Below are 22945 nucleotides of genomic sequence, written 5' to 3'. Positions count from 1 at the left end.
TAAAGAAAGAGTAAATTTATTTGTGTTATTCTACAGGGTAAGTTGACAAGGAAGCTAATTTAGAGCATAGAAAGGGCTGGAATATGAATGAATAATTTAGTTACTGATGCTTTGGATTTTATTGTATTATTCTAATTTTTTTTTTTTTTTTGAGTTGGAGTCTCACTCTGTCACCCAGACTGGAGTGCAGTGGTCACTCCCGGCCACCACAGCCTCTACCTGCTGGGCTCCCTCGATCCTTCCACCTCAGCCTTCCAAGTAGCTGGAACTAAGGCGCGCACTACCACGCCCGACTAATTTTTCATTTATTGTAGAGATGAGGTCTTGCCAAGTTGCCCAGGCGAGTCTCGAACCCACGGGCTCAGGCAATCCACTCACCTCAGCCTCCCAAGGCGCGGGATAACAGGCTGAGCCACCGAGCCCGGCTATTATTCTGATTTCAATTAAGCATGAATACTTTCGATTGGCAAAGAGTATTAAATGTATTCACTCATTTAGTAAACATTGAATTCATTAGGCAGGAGTTATTTTAAAATGTAGGGATACAGCTACAAATACAATTGATAAAATGCCAGCCTTTTGTTGATTTGATATTAATACTTTAGTGAGGGAGACAGCAAATAAACAAACAATACAATATAATGTCAGGTTATAACAAGTGCCATAATGCAGTTGGGCTAAGGAATAGTGTGTGTGAGGAACTGTTTGATAGATTGATCAGTGAAAATCTTTCTTGGGAGGTAACCTTTGGAGTAGAGCCTGTGTCCTGGCCATTCTCCATTTGTCCACCAAATCCAATGTCTGCCTTTCCCTGCCTTGCTTCGGCCCAGGGAGGCTGACTTACGAGGGTGATCTTGCCTGTGTTTCTCCACTGCTGGCTCCCAGCAAGGTTTGGCACCCATAGGATATCTGAGGAAGAAGAAGAAAAAGATTGGGGCAGGGTGTTTCTTTCCTACTCCCTTCTGCTTCTACCCTCTTTCGATTTCCTCTCGTGTCCCCTTCCCCACATCTCTGGCTCTCACTGGGCTGCAGTAACACTGTTTCCTTTCCTGTCCCCTCAGACCTAGGAGTGACATGAGCTTCCTCCTCTTTCTACTCTCTAAGGGACTTCACAGCTTTTGTTTTTCTCTTAATCCTGAGCACATCTTTGTAAAAGTTTCTTCATTATTTTTTCTTCCTGTGATGGTCCGAGGTGGATTCTGTTTCCTACAGGGACACTGACAGAAGCAGATCTGTATGAAGTGAAGGAACAAATTAAGTAACCATCTGGGAGGAAGAGCATTCCAAGCAGAGGGAACAGCAAATACAACAAAGCCTTAGAGAGGAACATGCCTATTGTATTCCAGAGCACAGATATTGGAGAGTTTATTATATTGTTATAATATTTATTTAGACATTAATAAGTTATGAGGATTCTGTTAGGAAATGGTGTTGGGAAGGTAGCCAGTGTTATCTCATGTAAGACCTTGCAGGCCAAGTGAGGACTTTGATATAAGCCAAGAATGGCTGAGAGCAGATTGACATGACCGGACTTGTTTTTTTTTAAGATTGGAAACTATAGTTTATTTAAAAAGTAAATTAGAGAGTGAGACAGAGGAGATTCACCTCCCCAAGGTACGGGAGGGGGCCAAGGCTAGGAAACATGGAGATCATGGCTCAAGGAACCACATGGTCAGACTATGGCTTAGCAAGGCAATGGTCCTGACTTATGTGCTTTGGGGTTGGGTTTTTTTTTTTTTTTTTTAGTTGGAATCTCACTCTGTTGCCCAGGATGGAGTGCAGTGGCATGCTCACGGCCACTGCAGCCTCGACCTGCTGGATTCAGGTGATCCTTCCACTTCACCCTTCCAAGTAGCTGGAACTACAGGTGCATGCTCCCACACCCAGTTAATTTTTTGATTTTTATCGTAGCAATGAGTTCTCATCAAGTTACCCAGTCTGGTCTCGATCCCTGGGCTCAGGCAATCCTCTTGCCTCCACCTCCCAAAGTGCTGAGATGACAGGCATGAGCCACCGCACCCAGCTGACTTACATTTTTTTTTTTTTTTTTGAGTTGGAGTCTCACTCTGTCGCCCAGACTGGAGTGCAGTGGCCGCTCCCGGCCACCGCAGCCTCGACCTGCTGGGCTCCGGCGATCCTTCCGCCTCAGCCTTCCAAGTAGCCGGAATTACAGGCATGCGCTACCACGCCCGGCTGATTTTTTGATTTATTGTAGAGATGAGGTCTCGCTGCCCAGGCGGGTCTCGAACCCGCGGGCTCAGGCAATCCACTCACCTCAGCCTCCTGACTTACATTTTTAAAGGACTATCCAGACTGTGTGAAGGAGGATTGTCTAGAGCAGAAACCCAGAAAAGTTATTGCAGTGTCACTGAGTGGCTCTAGGTGTTTCTCTCAGTTGTCTTATATTTGATCATACAAAGTAAGTTTGATGAGGTGAATAATGATAGTTTATAAATTTTTTCAACCCAATTTAATTAAATATCTTGTTCTTACCTAGGCTTTTCTGTGGAATCCACACTGTATCTTTGATAACTACAGGAGCAGTAATTTACTCCTCATAGAGTCAACGTAGGAAGGTTCCTTTTTTTGGAAGTTATCAGTAAGCCAGTACAGCTAACCATATTTCCTGTTTTTCTGAGAAATTATATTCAGGTGTTACCCAGTGCAAATTGTTCAACTGAATTGACAAAAGCTAGACATGTTTAGAGAGGCGATAAACTTTTTCATACCACAGATCAACATTAAGTGAAATGCTGCTATAACATCTGAGACATTCATGGCAAGACAAATATTACACTGACTTCTTTTCTGGAAACACTTGTATTTATACACAAGACTCAGAATTTGGTGAGTAAAGAGGAATTTGAATGGTCATCTTTGTTCACCTCTAACTTGAGACAGAATGAAATTTACATTATCTTCTAAAGGTGTTGACTCTAATGTTAACTTGTAAAGAATTCTTCACAGTTGCCCTAAGTTACCATTTATCAATTATAATATTGAATAAATATTTTCTTCTAGTGGGACAAAATCATTCATTTCAGCTCAGGTTTTGTTTTATAGTTATGACAAATGGCCAGTGAGTGATCACAACTGGTTTTCAAGAACCACTGATACTCTCTTGTGACTGAATCACATTTTATGTGACAAGTCATCATGCCAACACTGTCATCATTCTTGTCTTTTTCCTATGGCTTCCTTTGTAAAGGCCTAAATCAGCAATGAGTACAAGGTATTAAAAAAAAAGACAGGAAAATAAAAAGGAAAGGAAAATAAAGGAAGGAAAGGTAAAGGAAGAATCAAGCCTCTAGGAGCCAGTAGGTACTCAGGGCCCAGGTGTGGTGACATGCTTTCACCCACAACCATCCCACTGGGGAATGGTGTTGGGGGGAATGGGAGGTATCCTCTCACCACCAGAGGGCGCCGGTCGGGTGAGCAGCTATTTTAGATACAGCCAAATTGTCAACACATCATCCTAATCCTGGCCAGAAGATATTTTCACCAAAGACCTGGGAACAAGCGCTGTTCCTTGCCTTTTCTTTTGCCTCTAATGCCTCTCACTAGATAGAAAGGTATTCTGAATGCAGGGAGACAGGTGTGTATATAGCTCTTCAATTATTTTGAAGAAACGCATATTTGGCTAATAGGAAATTTGGAGGAAGGAAATTGAGGTTTTATAAGAAATGACTAAAGATTGCTATATTTCTACTTCTTTTATAACCACCTGGGAAACATTAGGATAAAAATATAGATACTTGTAAATAATAGTGAAATTATGAGAAAACGTGTGAATGTAAAAAAGAAATTTCATATAACCAGACAATAGGAATAAATAAAGTGACCACATCATGCACTATGTGTGGGAAATAAATAAATACAAATAAAGTGGGTATTAAAGAAGGAGATAGTGATCTAATGGCAGAGGTAGCTGGAACAGGGAGGGCTAGATCACTGTCATAACTAGAATGTCAGCATATATGGAAGTAGTTTCATCAAGGAGAAGTCAGAAAGTGTAGAAGGAGGAGGAGTCTGTGATATGTCAGAAAGATTGATAATGTCTGGGAGGTGAAATTAAAGAATGTGGTGATGAAATCTTGAAATGGGCTTGCAGAAGAAAAAAGAAAGAAGAAATTGTTGTGTGATGATCCGAAGGCATGAATAACATAAGTTGATGTGAATAATAATCTTACCCCTCCAGTTTCTCATAGTACTAATTGTATAAGTTTAACGACATCTTACCTTTGAACATCTCCTCCCAAAATCAAGATTTAGACTCACTTAGGAGCTCAGATCTGAAAAGTCAGACTCCTATCGCACTATAATTAGAAGTAAGAGGCTTTAAGTCTTTACTCAAAACTATCTCTTGGAATTCACAGAGAATATTAATTGATTTCTAGGGCACTTTAATGTACTATGGGTTACAGCACATACCTGTTTACAGTTCTCTATCATCTTCTCTATACTATAGCAGAGATAGCCTTGATATTTTTAATTTGGAAGGTAAACGCTTAAAACAGTGTCTGACACATATTGGGTGCCCAGTAAATGTGTGCTGCATTGATTTTGAGATTATAACTGGAACAAGCTCTTACTCAAATGAATACACATTTAGCTGATGAATTTTAAAGAATATATTTTAAAAGATGTACTTGTCATTTTATATACTGGTTGATTCACATAGTATAGCATTATTTTTGAGAACTACTAAGCATTCCTTATTTGTAATCATAAAGTAGTTGATAAAGCTATAGGAAATGAAATATTTGTTCATCAAAGGGTAGCTCATATCATTGTGTGGTAGAATGGATTGATTTGAGTATAAAGGTTAAGGCTAAGAAATTATGAGAAGGGGGAAGAGGGTAAAGAGACTATTCCAGACATGTGGACTGTGCTCTGCATATCTAGAGTACATGTTGAAAGGAAAGGGGCGGTCTAGGGGAAGGCAAAATCAGTTTTTTTTATAAAGCTCCTATTAAAAAAGGGAGAGCCAGCTAGAATCAGACATCAGTTCTAAGGCTGTATTAGATCCTGGGGCTCTCTCTAGCCCTGTACTTTAAGGAAACTGGGGAATACCCTGAGTTTGTAAAAGTTCTAGAAATCTCCATTATCCAGGCAGGATAGGCACTTTTTAAATTTTTTAATTAATTTTTTTTACACATACATTGTCCAAATGACCCTCCACCCATCTGAGTAGATTCTGGAGCTTATTCACTCCTCGAAATGCGTCAGTGTCACTTGTGTGGTGACCTCTGGATACAGTGACACAGTGGCGAAAGCTGGTGTTTTGTTCACCAAGCCATCCTCTCCAGCATGAGAAGGAAACTTCACAGTCATCACTCTAGAGTCTGTATTGCAACATTTGTAATGACAGACACTGTAATATAAAACAGGATACATGGACGATTCATTTGGAATATTCATACTTATCGTAAAACATAAAGTGACCAGCTCACTTCCCTTTACCACTTCTTCCATCATGTTATCAAGTGTTAGAATACTGTCCCATCAACATCATCCCCAGGGCTCAGTAGGGTTTTTCCTCTGGTGGATTTCCTCCCACTTGGAACAGGGTTAGTGATTTTCAAGATGCCAGGATGTTGAGAAGCTTCTAGGTGGGGCATGGAAATAGTCGACTCCATCATCCCCACAGCTCATGCAAGCCGGGAGTGGAATTGCTCACCTACAGCCTGGGTGCTTCCCGAGTGGAGGACAGCATACTTGTGACCTCACTCGTGCTATTGTTCTTCCCATATCTCATTCTCTAGCTTGTCCCTTTGGGGTAGCCTCTGCTTCACTAATTCGACCTCCTTTCCCCCTTCCTAAAGTTGTCATTGTTTCCAGTGGAATAGAATTGTGTAAATGTACAGACATGCCAGAGTAGGAATTCCAGAATCATAACCCCAACTCTGTCACTTGCTAATTGGATAAACTTGCACTGAACCCCAATATCTTCATTGATATTATGTGAATAATAATAATGTTAATATCTCATAAGGTGCTGTTAAACTGGCCAATGCATATAAAGAGCATAGCACAGTGCTTAGTATATTGTAAATACTCAATAAAAGTTACATGGTAATATGTTATACGCTAGTCCATCTTAGGCCATGGCATAGGAATAAATATAATAAATAGTAATTTAAGAATAATAAATCAGTTTACTATTCAACTACAACTTGGCATAACTAGAGGAATATACTTCTTAGTCATTTTGGATACTAATATAATATCAGAATGGAATCGTCATCATAAACATACATAAATTAATCTAAGAAGCGACTCACATAGAAGAGACTAACTTTATAAAAACTGATTTCTACAGAAGACCTGAGGCTTCTCTGGATGTCATCAGCCTTTGTTCATAGCTGTGTATGCCACTGTTCCCTAGATGAATCCTTGACCACCTCTCCTTCTTTGGGACAGCCTGACCTTAAGAGGGGATAGAGAAGGTCGAGGCACTTTCTCTCAGATTTTTTTTTTAATGTTTTTTTTGTTGTTGTTTGTTTGTTTGTTTGTTTTGAGTTGGAGTCTCACTCTGTCACCCAGACTGGAGTGCAGTGGCCGCTCCCGGCCACCGCAGCCTCGACCTGCTGGGCTCCGGCGATTCTTCCACCTCAGCCTTCCAAGTAGCTGGAACTACAGGCGCGCGCTACCACGCCCGGCTAATTTTTTTGATTCATTGTAGAGATGAGGTCTCGCCAAGTTGCCCGGGCGGGTCTCGAACCCGCGGGCTCAGGCAATCCTCTCACCCCAGCCTCCCAAAGTGCTGGGATTACAGGCTGAGCCACTGAGCCCGGCTTTTTTTAAAATGTTTTAAAACAAAGTTTATTAGTAAGAAAGAGAGAAGAAGGAAGAGGATTCATGGCAGAAAGACCTGTCATGGTCAAATTTTTCGAAGAAGAAAAACCGCCTTCTCTTAGACCTTTACCCACCCTGGCAGTCTCCCTCTCTCTCTTTCTACCCCCTCTTCCTACCCCAGTTCATTCCAGCCCCTATACCCCTTGTCCAGAGCTTAGGTTGCCAAGCAGGCAAAGCCTTTCTGACCCACAATGAGCTTTGTCAATATATGAGAGGGCAGTTTGATGATAGATAGGTAGATAGATAGATAGATAGACAGATAGACAGATAGATAGATGTCCCCCAGTTTTTACTGTTTTGGACAATGCAGTAAGCAGCTGTGAATATCTTTGTAAATATCTAAGATTATTTACCCAAGGGACCTATCATATTTATCATTTTGTTCTTAACTTTTTAATTTGCTTATTAATGGTTACTTATATTCTCAAAAATAAAATTAACATTTAGGCCAGGCACGGGGGCTCACACCTGTAATCCCAGCACTTTGGGAAATGGAGGCAAGAGGATTGCCTGAGCCCAGGGGTTCAAGACCAGCTTGGACAACCTGACAAGACCTTGCATCTACAGGAAATCAAAAAATTAGCCAGCTGTGGTGGCTCATGCCTGTAGTCCCAGCAACTTGGAAGACTGAGGCTGCAGTGGCCATGAGCATGCCATTGCACTCCAGCCTGGGCAACAGAGTGAGATTCCGACTTGGAACAACAACAAAAAATTAACTTTTAAACCTTGTGTAAGACAAAGTCTAAATATGCATATTTAATATTAAGGCATATTTGTATGCCTTATATGTGTGCTCATCAACAGCTTTAACATATGCAAAGGAGACCGTGTGTATCATTTGTAACCCATTTTATAGGCCTGCTATCCGTACAGATCCACCCACCGCGAAGCTTTGGGTACACACGGGGAAGATGGATGTCTGTGATGTGAGAGAAAGGGACTCCAGTGCCAGACAGGGTGTTGTAGTGGAAGAGGCCTGGTTTTTAAAGTTAGAAGGATTTGGTTTCAAATTCAATTTTAACTTTAAAAATCACACCTGATTCTTTGGGCTTTATTTTCAACTATAGTAAAACAGAGGTAATAATACTAGTGTTATAGGCTGTCATAAGAATTATGTGCAAAGCACATAATGGATGCTGAATGCATGTGGTTTCCCTTCCCTTTAGTCTGCTATTGTGTTGTGATCCTAGAACTAAAATTACAATATCCTTTAAATGAAAGTATACAGAAGTTTATCATCTATCCCCAAAAGATTCCTTATTTAACTTACTGATACTTTGGAAATATAGTCTATATATTTAGATAGATGTTTATATTTTTCTTTTACCCATATTAGCCTCAAATAAGCAAAAACATTTCCCCAAAACTGATCACTTAACAATCAGCAAAACCTCAATTTCTCAACCAACTCATCTTCGACAAAGCCCCCACCACCTACCAATGGGGAGAGGAGAACCTATTCAGTAAATGGTGCTGGGAAAATTGGCTGACCACATGCAGAAGATTGAAACAGGACCCCTATCTATCCTCATGCACAAAGGTTAACTCCAAATGATCAGAGACCTAAATGTAAAACCTCAACCATAAGAACCTTAGAAAGGAAGGAATACTCTCATGGAAATCGGAACTGGCATCCAATTCCTGTACAAAACCCGAAACCCACAGGACTTAAGAGAGAAGATAGACAAATGGGACCTTATTAAACTGACAAGCTTCTGCAAAGCCAAAGAAACCATCAAGAGAGCAGGGAGACAGCCTACAGACTGGGAAAAAGTATTTGCCAACTCTAGGTCTGACAAAGGCTTAACATCCTGGATCTACAAGGAACTGAAACGTACTGAAAAGAAGAAAACAAACAACCCCATTATAAAATGGGCAAAAGACATGAACAGACACTTCACAAAAGAAGACATTCGAGCAGCCAACAAACACATGAAGAAATGCTCAACCTCACTAATCATCAGGGAGATGCAAATCAAAACCACACTGAGATACCACCTAACTCCAGTCAGAATGGCAATTATCAACAACTCAAAAAATAACAGCTGCTGGAGAGGGTGTGGTGAAAAGGGAACACTTCTACACTGTTGGTGGGAGTGTAAACTAGTGCAACCTCTGTGGAAAGCAGTGTGGCGATTCCTAAAAGCTCTAAAAATTGACCTTCCATATGACCCTGCAATCCCCCTACTGGGAATATACCCTGAAGAACACAAATCACTCTATAAAAAAGATACCTGCACACGTATGTTTATCGCAGCATTGTTCACAATAGCAAGAACCTGGAAACAACCATGCTGCCCATCAAAAGAGGACTGGATTAAAAAAATGTGGTACATATACACGATGGAATACTACGCAGCCATAAAAAAGAACAAAATCATGAATTTCGCTGCAACCTGGATGGAACTAGAGTCTATAATACTGAGTGACCTCTCACAAAAACAAAAATCCGAATATCACATGTTCTCACTCATATAATGGACCTTGAACATCCAATGCAATACTATGAGAAAATGACGGATGGTACTGGGAAACTATGGGGGGAAAGGGGGATGGGATTAACAGTAGCAAATATCTGTCGGGGGATGGGAAAACACTTCTTATCTACAGGGTGCCTGAATGAAACGTAATTGTACACCTAACCCTTAACTGTACCCCACAAAACCATAATAAAAATACTGATTAATTATTAAAAAAAAAAAGAACCAATGAACTACCATCAGACATGTAAACATAGCAACAACTGATGCCTATCAGAACATTCAGCCAGTATACACTACATTATCATCTACTCAGAAAACAATTTCCCAAAATGAAATACATTGTCATTAATTTTCAGCTTCATTAATAAGCTTATTGCATGGCTCTAAAAGTTTGTATTTTAAAAAATGTAGTCCTCAATTGAGACAGTAAAACAAATTGAGGGGTGAGGAGTGTTAGTTTCTAGCTTCCTTTATTATTAAGAAAAATTTAAAAATGCAGCCTAGCAGTAGAAACACTAGAATTTTGAGTCTCAGTGAGAAAAGTCAAGGCTTTAGCTTAATTCATTTTGAAGATGGAATGTCTGTTGTGAGGCCTGACAAGTAGTACACAGCATCACTGCAAGAACATTAAATAAAATGGAGAGAATCTGTCTGATGCTCATTACTGAGGATGCAGAACAGAATCTGGCCTACCTGACTTGTCCCTCTGGTAGCACTCTTGTATGACTGCAACTTCTGCTTCAGCAGCTCTAGATCACTGTGATAATGTAAACAAAAAGAAAAGTGTGCAAACCCAGAGATATACAAAAATTTCACATCATTTTCAAATTAAGTTGTATGCCTATTTCATGGAGAGTAGAGTCTGTTCAAATTTAAAAGAATCAAAGAGGAAAAGAAGATCGATAAATCAACTATTTCATAGAAAAACAACCTATAGTAGATACATGTTAGTATCATCTTTATATCATTTCATAAGAAAAGTAAAGATGGACTACTAGAAATATTTGCATAAGTAAGAATACAGAAGAACTGAAATGTAAAATTTGCTTTAGGCCAAAATTTAGAAAATTTTAGATATTTATTTAGTGTTTGTTGGTTAATAAAATAATGTCAACCTAGGGACTAAATAATTTAATAAGAAATTGCAATGGTAATTCAAAAACATTGTTTTAAAATTTAATACATGGAAGTATAATTTTTTGTAGTCATATAGATGATTAATCTGTAAATCTGCAAGCTAATTAGAAACTGTTGTGCATTTTTAATGAAATCCATGGGAAATTAGCTGATAATAAAATAATGAAAGCAAGCCAGGATGCCAAGCAAATGTATTTAACAAAAATACTAACTATAAATAAAGAATCCATTTTAGTACTGTGGACTCCTACAAACTGCGATATTTACAAAATTTACAGTATATACTTTATTCATATTAAACCTGTAATAATTTTTAGAAAAGAAAACATCTTGATAAATCGTATAATACATGGTTAGCAGTCTGGAGCTATATTGCTGGTGTTTGAATCTCAGATTACCCCTTACTAGTAGGGTGACCTTAGACAAATTTTTTTATCTTCTTGTTTACTTAGTTTCACTTCCTGTTGAGTGAGGAAAATATAGGACCCACCTCACACATTTCCTACAAGAATGCTACATGAAGTTCTTATATGCACCCAGCATATAGTAAGCACTCAACATGTGTCAGCTATCATTATTATTCTTGAAAAATCTGATAATAAATTTTTTAAAAATCTCAACAAGAAAGAAATGAGTGCATAAAGCCCAGAATTATTAAAGGACACAAAAAAGGTCACAACTACACTGAATTATTCAATTTACACTTGAAGTAATGACTAGACCTGTATAAAAGGTAAGAAAGGACAAAGCCTAGGAGAAACTGAAGGTTATCAAAGTGCTAACAACCACAAAAAGGTCTTCTGAAGATGTGCTCACTATAGGAAAACAAGAAGAAACAGAATTAGATAAGTTGATGTTATTTTATCAGATGGTAGAAAGAAAATAGAACCTGTCAACACCTACTTTGTTCCTATCTTCCACATCAAAGAGACTGATTTTCAAATTAGGAAGACTTGAACTAACAAGACAACAGAAGATCAGGTGAATGCATACACAACTAACTTTAATTACATCTGAATGTGTGTGACAAAGCTTGCCAGCATGCATTTGTGAAAGACATGAGTAAATACAGGTCAGAATATAGTCATGCCTATATAGATTCATTCGTGGTTGAATCACCATTCCAGGTAGTGTCTGTTGGTTAATAAAATAGTGTCAACCTAGGAACTAAGTAGTTTGGCAAATAGCATAAAACAAAAAAAGTGTAGATAAACTTCCAGTTTCTGGTTGGGCATGTAGAGAGCTTAGAAATTGTCACTACATTCTAAACAAGAAAAGAGACTGAACAAACTGAAACATCATCAAGTCTTCTGTTGAATCTTCTCAGATCTTCTTAGATCCAACAGAGAAGTGAGGTCACAGGGCAAACCATGTTCCCCAAAACTGGAAGTAAAGACAGGCGAATACAGAGAATCACAACTCACCAGAGCAGAAACTCACAAGTAGAATCTCTGTGGGAACCAGCACTGGGGTGGAAAAACCTAAACTGTAATTGACAAACTGCTGGAGTCTCAGTGTGAACCTGCCTGAAACTAAAAACTCCAGGAAAACCCAGTCATAGGGAGGCCCTCAGACTTTTGTGTATTTTATCTCCAGGAGCTCTACCAGGTCCTCAAAGTGAATATCAGAACAAAATATCCTCACACTTCCAGCAAGAGGGAGGCAAAAGGAACACTTTTAAAATATACTAGAGTACTTTCTTCTTGGCAAGGTCTGCTCTCTGGAGATACTACTGGAGCCCTGCTGGTTTTTATCAGAGCCTAACCTACCAGGGGAAAGGAAGTACCCAACTCTAGTCACCTCTAGTTATCCTGTTCCACCTAAAGGAGGTGGTGTGAAGCACTAGTGAAGTTTCCAGTTTGAAGACACTAAAAAAGCATGAGAACTAGATTCAGTATGGCAGGGATATTGGAATGAAGATACTAGGAATTTAAAACAACTATGATTAACATGCTAAGGGCTCTAATGGAAAAAGTAGACAATGTGCAAAAACAGATATTAATATAAGCAGAACAATGAAAATTCTAAGGAAGAATAAAAAAGAAATGCTAGTGATCAAAGACGCTATAACAGAAACAAAGAATTATTTGATGGGTCTATCAAGACTGAACATGACTGAGGAAAATTCTAGGATCTTGATGATACAACAATAGGAGCATCTGAAACTAAAAAGCAAAGAGAAAAAAGACCGAAAAGAACAAAACAGAATATTCAAGAACTGTGGGACAACTATAAAAGTGTAACGTGCATAATTGGGATACCAAAAGGAGAAAAGAGAGAGCGGGAGAGAACAAAAGCACTGATGGGGAGAAGTATGTGCAAAACATACATCTGATGAAGTACCATTAGCCAAAATGCAAAAAAAGAACTCTTACAATTTTACAATAGGAAACAAAAAAACTTGATTTAAAAATGGGGCAGAAAACCCTGAACAGATACCTCACCAAAGAAGATACAAAGGTGGTAAGTAAGCTTATGAAAGACTTCAACACTTTATTTCAGTAGGGAATTGTAAGTTAAAACAACAAATTCCACCATACATCTATTAGAATGGCCAAATTCCAAAACACTAACAACAACAAATGCTGACAAGGATTTGGAGCAACAAGAACTCTCATTCATTGCTGATGGGAATGATAAGTGATACAGCCACTGGAATTTATAATCCAACAATTCCACTCCTTGTGAGTATTAACCCAAATGAAATGAAAACTTATATCTACACAAAAACCTACATGCAAATATTTACACCAAGTTTACTGCCAAAACTTAGAAGTAATCAAAATATACTTCAGTAGGTAAATAAATAATCTGTGGTATATCTAGACAACAGAATATTACTCAGTGCTAAAAAGGAAATCAGTCATGAAAAGACATGGAGAAGGCTGAAACATACATTACCAAGTGACTCAAGAAGGTAGTCTTAAAAGGTTACAAGTACTGTGTGATTCCAACTATATGATACCCTGTAAAAGGCAAAGCTATGAAGACAGTTAAAAGTGGTTGCCAGAGATAAGGGGAATGGAGAGATGACTAGGTAAAGCATGGAGGATTTTTAGAGCAGTGAAAATTGTCTGTAGGATACTACAATGTTGGATACACATCATTATAAATTTGTTCAAACCCATAGAATATACAACACTAAGAATAAACCCTCAGTAAACTATGGGTTTTGGGTGATAACAGTATGTCAATATAGGTTCATCAACTGTAACAAATGTACCAGTGTGGTGTAGCATGTCAATAACTGGGGAGTTTGTGCATATTTGGGTGAAGGGGGCATATGGGAACTCTGCACTCAAAATCTACACAACTCGATTTTGTTGTGAATCTAAAACAATTCTATAAAATAAAGTTTATTAATTTTTAAAAAGGGATAAGTCCAGCAGCTATGTGCAGCAAATAATGTGTTCATTGAATGTTCATTAAGCATAGTATTTCTTAATGGACAAAGTTTAAATTAAAAAAAAAACAGAGGGCACAAGACTAAACAAGATACAATTTAATAGTAATAAGAAATGTAAAGTCCTACATTTAAGCTAATAAAAATCAACTAAATAAGTGATTAATGCCAGGAAATTCATAGTAGAATCCCAAGGAGTTTTACTTGGCCACAAGCTCAAGTAAGTTAACTTTTGCTAAGAAAAGCTGCAGCTTTTCTCAATAGAAGTATCTGGGTCCATGATTTTCTTTTCTTTTCTTTTCTTTTTTTTTTTTGAGTTGGAGTCTCACTGTCGCCCAGATTAGAGTGCAGTGGCCGCTCCTGGCCACCGCAACCTCGAGCTGCTGGGCTCTGGCGATCCTTCTGCCTCAGCCTTCCAAGTAGCTGGAACTACAGGCACACGCTACCACGCCCGGCTAATTTTTTTTTTTTAATTGTAGCAATGAGGTCTCGCCTGCCCAGGCGGGTCTCGAACCCACGGGCTCAGGCAATTCACTCACCTCAGCCTCCCAAAGGCATGGGATTACAGGCTGAGCCACCGAGCCCGGTTTGATTTTCAAACTTGAAAGACATAAAAATCACCCAGGGAGCTTGTAAATGAAGTCTGATTTTATATGTCTGAGGGTAAAGCCTGAGAATCTGCATTTCTAAAAGTTACCTCAAGGGACTCTGACAAAAGTGATAAGAACCACTCCATTTATATCTTACCAGTACTTGCTACCTCTTCATCTATTAAATAATGGATGTCTAGGCATTTTTAAATTCTCTGGATATATGGAATGTCCTTCTAAAAATGTTGTTTGTGATTATCTGATTTTTAACAGCCTAAAAGTGTGAGGTCTTTCTAAAACTGTGTTTCATTCAAGATTCTAAAACCAAAAAAAAATAAAAGTTTTGACATTCTGTAGTAAGCTTTAGTAATCAAGAAAACTTACTGATATGGACTATTAAATCAACTTCTGACATACCAGACAAATGAGGTGTTTTTCACTGTATACTTAGATAAATGTTTTAGAGGGAAAAAAAAAAACAATCTGTTGTGCTCAGAAGGCTACAGAAAATAGTTTGACATAGATTTTTAACTAACAACTCAGAAAAATTGATAGGTATATCTGGTTACATGACTGTTAAATTGCTCACTTAATATCTATTGGCTAATCAGATGATGGTAATAAGGAAAAAATAATAATCCCCTTGGCTTGGTGGTTTGGTCAGAATAATCTTCAAGCAACTGAAAGGCATATAGTCTATCTTCTTGCCTTCCTTTCCAAAACTATGATGGATGTTGTAAGATTAATCTTTATCAAACTGATTGGGAGAAAAAGAATGAAGAGACAAACTCAGCCAGTAATTGTACTAGTGAGGTTAACAATGCCAGCTAGAATTAACACGTGCAAAGTGATATTTTCTAAAACAAATTCAGTATTCATGGGCAGATGTATAGTCACATCATCTATTTCATTTAAGTCCTTTATGATACAAATAATTTCTTTTTCAAAAAAAAGGTACAAGATTTATAGAAAACAAACTGGTCAGATAGAAGAAGACAGCTAATGTCATTTATATGTTTAAAGACAAGAATAATCCTTTTCTGAGAGAATAGTGGTTTTACCCTTTTTTAGTTTGATTCTAGAGATTAGAGTGGGTATCCCATGTTAAGTGATCATTTGGGCAAAAACTGTAGGCCTAAAACAAAGTTTATAAAATGAATTTTAGGCTACATCAAATGACAGATTTAGTCAAAAGTTCACCTTCTACTCCGAAAAATACATGTTTCGTTAAAATAAAAATTTTGACATATTTATACTGGAGCACAATCTTAGACTATCACCCACTTTTACTACTCAGCAAGTTTTCAATGTTCTCAAAAACAGAATTACCAAAAGCGATGTGTGACTCTGAGCATATCAAATGTTCCTGTGTGACACTTGATGCAAAACTTGCTAAATAGTAAGAAACCAGAGAGGCCAAGTAACAATTCATTTTCAAAGGGCAAAGTCTTCATGGTTCTAAACCTAATTAGAGTGAAATGGCTATAAAGAGGTTATAGTTTTTACATCCATGGTTTTTAAAGTTTAGCTCATAAAATGTATACTCTGAAAGCTTAGAGATTGATTACTCAGCAAACTTTCATACATGGAATTACTAACCATAATACTAAAAAGTGCTGTGAGGATAGGAATAAAAATAAAATAGATTATTTTTGAGTTTATACATCATTATGCATATTGGCAATGAATTGAAACTTAAAAGTAATGCAAAATGTGGACAGACCATATTTTGGAAACAGTGAACTCCCTCTTAGGTTAAGTGACCCCAGGTGCCTCAGCATGGCAGAATTGCCCTGTATGCCCTTGCCCTAGGCTCATCCTAAGAGCATCACACAAATAGCTTTGTGTTAAAGATCCCAGGCTTTGGAGGAGACAGACCTGGGAGAGAATTCCCAGCCTGCTCACTTAAAAGGGTGCAACTTCAATCCTCAATTTTCCTTATCTACAGAGACAGCAATAGTAATGCATTAAGTTGCTGTGATGATTAAACTTAAATATTAATCAGAGTGTCTGTCACATCTTTTGTTCTCAATAGATATTAGCTACTATTGGTGAGAAAAAGAGAAGAATATTTTGGTGTCCAAGTTTAAACATTGACTATGTTAGTAGGAAAGGCTTCTACCATCAACAGATAATAGAATCTTTACCTAAATATTCAAGGAGGACAAAAGACTCACTGAACTACCTAAATTAAGTTTCTAGTCATTTACCTAGAATTTCCTCTCTTCTTCCAACTCCCATCCACAGCTCTGACAACCTATTCATACAAACCTGGCTCAAATGTCACTTCCTCTGTTGCATCTTCCCAAGCACCTAGGAAGAAGACATTGCTTCCTCAAAAGGACACACAGCAGCGGTCTATACAGAGGTGTACATTTTTTGTTGTAATAAAATTTATTTCTGTCTTTATCACTTCTAAAATATGACTACCCCAAGGGCAGGGACTTGGTTGCAGGCTCATCCAATCATCCCACTCAGTATCTGACAAAACACCTACTCACGGGAGGTGCTTGATAACCTTCACTTGAATGAAGACCAAATAAGTAGCAGACTGAAAGGAAGAATGAACAAGTATACCTCAAGAGTTTTTAATTTCTCAGGATTACATAACCTCAAAAAATTGTCAAATCACTGCAAATTTACATTGCCGTACTATTTAATCTCCTTAATGGCTTTTCTTCTTTATCATAACAACAACAAGACTGGACAAGAGTTCAAATTATGCCCTATATAGAGTATAATGGACAAAAGATGAATTAAAAAATTAATACATTTTACATTTCTCTAAAATGTTTGCTTAGTATAGTGGGACTGGGTTGTCTAATACTTTATGGGAAGTGGGAAAGAATCAGAATAAGAGATTTTTTTAAAACCTTGCTATTTTTGGTGTGAGATTTTAAAATTTGAGACTATAATTTATCTATGATAAACTGTACAGGTCTCAAGTCTATAGTTTGATTGGTTTGGGCAAATGATGATACCTATATTACCCACACCTCTACAAATTCCCTCTTGTCCTTCTCAGTCAACATTTTTTTCCTCCCTCCATGTTCAGAAGCAAGTACTGATCAGATCTTTGTCACCATACATAGTTTTAGTTTTCTCTAACTTTATGTAAATAAAATCATACAATATAAAGTGTTTTGTGTTTGTCTTCTTTCATGTCCATTAATGCTTCTGAGATTTTTTCCAAGCCATTACCTGTATCAGCAGTTTGTCTCTTTTTACTGCGGAGCAATGTTCCACCATATGGATATACCACATTGTTTATCTAGGCTCTTGGTGACAGACACCTGGGTGTGATATTGTGATGTAATAAGAAGTATATATTTGGTTTCTGCCCCTAGTTCCTGGCACAGAGCTCCCATACCCCTCATAGTATCCTGAGCAATAGGGGTGCTAAGTCTTTTGTCCCAGTTCCTGACACAGTCCTAATCCCCTGGAATTTCCTGGGTGATACGAGTGTTTTTTATTGTAATAAGGTGACTTTTGGTGGGCTCCTCAGGGAAAGGGAGAGGGGCCAAACTACAGGTTTCAGAGAACTCCTGGGTTGCCGAAGACATGGAGGTGCTGGGAGGGTTGCACCCCCAGAAAGGACTGGAAGCTCTGCATCCCTTCTCACATCCCTTACCCTACACACCTCTTCATCTGACTGTACATCTGAATCCTTTAAACTATCCTCTATAATCAACTGATAAACACAAGTGTTTCCCATGGTTCTGGAGCTGCTCCAAACAAATAATCAAACCTGAGATGGGGGTTGTGGGAACTTCCAACTTGTAGCCAAGCTGGACATAAGTTGTAGGTAGCCTGGGAACCTACTGCTTGCAATTGGCGTCTGATGTGGGGCAGTCTTGTGAGACTGAGTCCCTAATCCATGATGGGTCTGCATGAACTCTGGTTAATGTCAGAACTAATTTATACTGTGGGACTCTCAGCTGGTGTTAGAGACTTGATCAATGTGAGAAAAAACCCACACATCTGGTCTCAGAAGCTTCTGTGTTGAGAGCGTGTATCATACACATTGGGTTTTTCCAGTTTGGGGCTGTTCTCAATAAAGCTTCCATGAACATTCTTGCATATGCCTTTTGTAGATATTTTCTCTGGGATAAATACTTAGAAATGGAATTACTGCCAACAATTTTCCAGAGTACAATGATGAAGAGTTCCACATTCTCCTCAAACATTTAGTATTATCAATCATGTTAATTTTAGCCATTCTGTCTCATTTTGCACTTCCCTGATGACTTATGATGACGAGCACTTTTTCATGTGCTTTCTGATCCACAATATTCCTTGTTTTGTAAAGTGTCTGTTCAGAGCTTTTGCCCATTTAAAAAATTCCTACAACTATTCAATTGTAGAAATTTTTAAAATATACTATTGATACAAGTCCTTTGTCAAATATAGGTGAAACAAATATCTTCCCACAGTCTATGGCTTGTCTATTTTCTTGATGTTATCTTCTGATGAGCAGATGTTTTTGTTTTTGATGAAGCTGTTTGTCAACATTTTTATGGAATGCTCTCTGTGTCCTCTTAAAGATAAACTGCAAAGATAATCTGCTGGTGTCCTTTAGAAGCTGTAATGTTTTAACTTTAAGTTTAGGTCCTGATTCATCTCAAGTTAAATTTTTCTGTGGCATAAAGTAGGAATCAAGGTTCATTTTTATTCCTCCTGTGGATAAAACACCTTTCCCAACACCATATGCTGAAGACAATTTCCCCATTAAATTGCTTTGACATTCTCATCAAATTTTACCACACACATATAGGCCTGTTTTTAGACTCTGTATTCAGTTGATCTATATGCCTAACATTTTATCAATAACACATTGTCTTGATAACAATAGTTTTAGAGTAAGTTTCAAAGTAAAATAATGTAAGTCTTCCTGCTTGTTCTTTTTCAAAATCATTTTGGCTATTCTATGTCCTTGCACTTCCAAATAAATTTTAAAATCAGCTTGTCAATTTCCATTAAAAAGAACAGCTGAAATTTTCAACAATCAATAGTTTATGGCTGTACAACTACATATCTGTCTATAAGTAATAAATAACTAGGAAAACAAATAATATTTCAACTAAAAGAAAACTTTCAACAAAAAAAAACCTTTCAAGTCATCATTAAATTTCACTGGTGAAACAAGAATATTAAAATTTTCAGTAAACCTTTATAAAACATTCTGAAGTCATAAACATGAACTATAATCAATCCTTTTGTGTAAACTTCTAGGTATGAATTAAACTTAATTAGATGCAAGATTTCTGTATGTTCATCAGAAAAGAGCAAAACCTTTTTGGTCAGCTATTCTATTAAAGTAATGGAAAGCTACCCTCTCTACAGGTCAAAGTCAAAATTATTATCTTTTAGCTTCCTCTTCTTTCCAATTTTTTTACTGTCTTTGTATTCATATGTCTACAATTTGGAACTCACTATGCTTTCAAGCTATCCATGTACTTATCACATAAATTGTCTTCTTGAGTTTTCAGATTGACAAATTCATGAAATATTGTACAGAAGGTGTACTTATTGGGAAATATTTGTTAGAAAATACTTTCTAGGTCTTCATATCCACAATTCAAAGGAAACTCTCTGAGCATTCACATGGGAAGAGGCCAGGAGAACTCCATGGAGAACAGACTTTTCTGTCCTGGCTCCTTCCTCCCACTCCATTCAGTGTGGGGACAAGCAAGAAAGCCAAGATAGGTCTGAGGGTCTATGACTGGCAGTTTGCAACCTTCCAGATTAGTTCTGACATCCCAGCTGTGGCACTGGCAACACACCAATATGCATTTTTGCCACAGACAGCAGCAAATTTCAAAATCATTTTGGCTATTCTATGTCCTTGCATTTCCACATAAATTTTAGAATCAGTTTGCCAATTTCCATTAAAAAGAACAACATAGCCAGGTGTGGTGGCTCATGCCTATAATCCCAGCACTTTTGCAGGCGGAGGTGGGAGGACTGCCTGAGCCCAGGCATTCAAAATCAGCCTGGGCACCATAGTGGTATGCACCTGTAGTCCAAGCTACTTCAAAGACCGAGATGGAAGGTTCACCTGAGCCTAGCAGGTTGAGGCTGCAGTAGCCCTGACCATGCCATGGCACTCCTGCTGGGTGACAGAGTGAGACTCAAACTCAAAAACAAAAAAAAGGGGTGGGGGGAGTATTCACTTTCACCAAAGACAAGAGCAAATTATTTTCAGGGGGATTTTATTTTACCAGTGGAGTTCAAGAAAAGTTATAAAGCAGACACATCTTTATCCTTCTCCAACCCTGTCTCTAATAGCATCTCTCACAACTCTGCCTTCTGTTCCAGTCCCACCCAGGGTCTACTGACTTTATTGTCTTATGCTTTTAAAAGTATTTATGTCCAAATCTACTCAGACACCATAGTGTAAACATGTTTGCTTAGAAGAATGGTGCATGGTCTTCCTTAGAATAAGTATTTCCTACTAAGAAAATTCCAAGACCAAATATTACTCCTGTTTTCAAAACAACAAAAACTGGCATTCATTGTGGTCAAGTTCCACTTGGACAATAAAGTAAGTGCTCTTCAGAGAGAGATTTATACTCAAAAGGGAAAATCTGCTTGACCTCAGTGAGGCAAAAGAGCAATATACATGTGGGCAGAGATTAGGGTTAGGATGTGGCATTTTAAAAATAAGACATTTTTGACACTTCTTTTTTAGTGAGTTGTTTCGTACTCTTGAGAATTTGAAAATCTAATTTTACATATTAAAAGAAACAGAAGGGCAACTCTCTTGGGTCCCCTCCCACTCTGGGAGGTTTTCTGTCCTCTCAATAAACCCTGTTTAAAAACAGTAACAACAACAACAAAAAAAACAGTTCAGGTGTGGTAGCCCATGCCTATAATCCCAACACTTTGGAAGGCTGAGGCAGGAGTATTGATTGAGGCTAGGAGTTGAAGACCAGCCTGGAAAAGATAGCGAAAGCTCATCTCTACAAAAAGTCAAAAAACTAATCAGGCATGGTGGTGCATACCTGTAGTCCCAGAGTCCCAGCTACTTGAGAGACTGGGAAGGGAAGATCTCCTGAGCCCAGGAGGTTGAGGCTGTGGTGAAACATGATTGTGCCACTGCACAACAGCCTGGGTGACAGAGCTTGACCCCAACTAAAAAAAAATGTAAAAAATAAACAGAAGAAGTATCTACTAAACTACAAAGTGGACTATTATTACTCACCAATGCCCAGAATGTCCTCAGAAGGGACTCCTAGAGGTTAAGTGCCAACAGGAAGTACTAACAGAGAGACACCCCCGACTCTCAGGATCTGATCAAATTCCTCATACTCCGCCCTTGACATCACCCTGGCCTGCCTGCAGCAAGGATCCTGTTAAGTCTGGTTAGCCAGAATCATCCTACCCCTGAAGTATCTTTCCTCTTGGTAATTTTTGTCCATGACTCCAACCTGCTCCTTGGTCACTTGTCCAGGATCTACCTAGATTGAACCCAATTCTTTACTAGGGTCTCTTCTTCTACTACAATACTTCCTGAATAAAATCTGGTCTTATTGCTTTAACTGCTTTCTAGCTCTGCTTTTTTTTTTTTATAACAGTTTTTGGTCCAAGATTTGGATCCAGACCTGATGCACCATTAGATCATCAGACATAAAAACTGATCTCTCATCACACACCGGGACTTCAGCCCCTACTCTTTTTCCTAGTATGAATATCTTGTGGCGAATATGACTCCAAAATTTAGTGCTCCAGATAAATGTCCACCAAAACATGGTGAGGACAGACTTTGATTCTTAAGATTTTGATGACACTGTATGAAGCGGGGTTAAAGATCCCAGACTTCTTTGAAAGGTACCCACTGGGCCGGAAGACTTTCCATCTCATTATTTCAAGTGGGGATTTATTCCCTGACTCCTGAGGTTAGCCCTGAGCTGGAAAATCCTTCCTGGTTCTTTATCTTGAGTGGAGATTCATTCATTCCCTGACTCCTGAGATTGATAATTTTTTCCTGGTCTTTTTTAGGCCTTTCTGTTCTCTCTGTTTAATCCTGCTTCTCCCATGGAAACTTCTCAATCAACTGAAACCTTACTTCCTAACCTCTGCCTTGCCACTACAGTCCTAATACTGTCTGTTTTCCTTCTCACAGGCAGAGTCTTACTAAATACTTTTTTTTCATCTTCAGTGGCCCTTCTGGGACTGTTGGGATATTTCTAGATTAGTTACCTAAGAAAAGCCCTAAAGCAAAAAAATTTTGGACACACAGGTCCACTTATTTCACTTGCTATGAAGAAGTAAAACAAAAACAAACAGACAAACAAAAACACGACATAATTCAATCCTCACTCAAACTACTGAAATTTTTAAATAATGTCTTCAGAAAAATTTTTTCTGACTCAGTAAAGTTCCCAGAATTCTCTACAACCCCTCTAAATTCCCTCTCAGCTCTTCTTTACTCCTTCTCTCCCAGAAGTCCTCTACTATCTGTACCCTCTGCC

Source organism: Carlito syrichta, unplaced genomic scaffold, assembly GCF_000164805.1.
Source record: "Carlito syrichta isolate Samal-C Ts95f unplaced genomic scaffold, Tarsius_syrichta-2.0.1 Scaffold305335, whole genome shotgun sequence".
Taxonomy (NCBI): domain Eukaryota; kingdom Metazoa; phylum Chordata; class Mammalia; order Primates; family Tarsiidae; genus Carlito; species Carlito syrichta.
The sequence above is the reverse complement of the archived record's forward strand: the minus strand, read 5'-3'. Positions refer to the sequence as shown.